Raw genomic sequence first — 1,585 nt, forward strand, 5'->3', positions numbered from 1 at the left:
GTGTAGATATACCACATTTTTTTGTATCCACTCTTCTGTTGAGGGATACCTGGGTTCTTTTTGTCAATTCATGATCTTAGAGCAAACGCTATTGGTGTTCTGTTCAGAAACTTTCTCCCTGTACCGATGTCCTCAAGGGTCTTCCCCAGTTTCTTTTCTATTAGCTTCAGAGTGTCTGGCTTTATGTGGAGGTCCTTGATCCATTTGGATTTGAGCTTAGTACAAGGAGACAAGGATGGATCAATTCGCATTCTTCTGCATGCTGACCTCCAGTTGAACCAGCACCATTTGTTGAAAAGGCTATCTTTTTTCCATTGGATGTTTTCAGCCTCTTTGTCAAGGATCAAGAGGCCATAGGTGTGTGGGTTCATTTCTGGATCTTCAATCCTGTTCCATTGATCCTCCTGTCTGTCACTGTACCAATACCATGCAGTTTTTAACACTATTGCTCTGTAGTATTGCTTGAGGTCAGGGATACTGATTCCCCCAGATTTTCTTTTGTTGCTGAGAATAGTTTTAGCTATCCTGGGTTTTTTGTTGTTCCAGATGAATTTGATAATTGCTCTTTCTAACTCTGTGAAGAATTGAGTTGGGATTTTGATGGGTATTGCATTGAATCTGTATAGTGCTTTAGGCAGAATGGCCATTTTAACTATATTGATTCTACCGATCCATGAGCATGGGAGGATTTCCCATTTTTTGAGGTCTTTTTCCATTTCCTTCTTCAGAGTCTTGAAGTTCTTGTCATACAGATCTTTCACATGTTTGGTAAGAGTCACCCCAAGATACTTTATACTGTTTGAGGCTATTGTGAAGGGGGTCATTTCCCTAATTTCTTTCTCAGCCTGCTTATCCTTTGAGTATAGGAAGGCCACTGATTTGCTTGAGTTGATTTTATAACCTGCCACTTTGCTGAAGTTGTTTATCAGCTGTAGGAGCTCTCTAGTGGAGTTCTTTGGGTCACTTAGGTAGACGATCATGTCGTCTGCAAATAATGATAGTTTGACTTCTTCCTTTCCAATTTGTATCCCTTTGACCTCCTTATGTTGTCGAATTGCCCGAGCTAGTACCTCAAGTACAATATTGAAAAGATAAGGAGAAAGGGGGCAGCCTTGTCTGGTCCCTGATTTCAGTGGGATTGCTTCAAGTTTCTCTCCATTTAGTTTGATGCTGGCTACCGGTTTGCTGTATATTGCTTTTACTATGTTTAGGTATGGGCCTTGAATTCCTGTTCTTTCCAAGACTTTAAGCATGAAGGGATGCTGAATTTTGTCAAATGCTTTTTCAGCATCCAATGAAATGACCATGTGGTTTTGTTCTTTGAGTTTGTTTATGTAGTGGATTGTATTGATGGATTTCCGTATATTGAACCAACCCTGCATTCCCGGGATAAAGCCTACTTGATCATGGTGGATGATGGTTTTGATGTGTTCTTGGATTCGGTTGGCAAGAATTTTATTGAGTATTTTTGCATCGATGTTCATAAGGGAAATTGGTCTGAAGTTCTCTTTCTTTGTTGGATCTTTTTGTGGCTTTGGTATCAGCGTAATTGTGGCTTCGTAGAAGGAATTGGGTAGTGTTCCTT

This window comes from Apodemus sylvaticus, chromosome 20, assembly GCF_947179515.1.
Source record: "Apodemus sylvaticus chromosome 20, mApoSyl1.1, whole genome shotgun sequence".
Taxonomy (NCBI): domain Eukaryota; kingdom Metazoa; phylum Chordata; class Mammalia; order Rodentia; family Muridae; genus Apodemus; species Apodemus sylvaticus.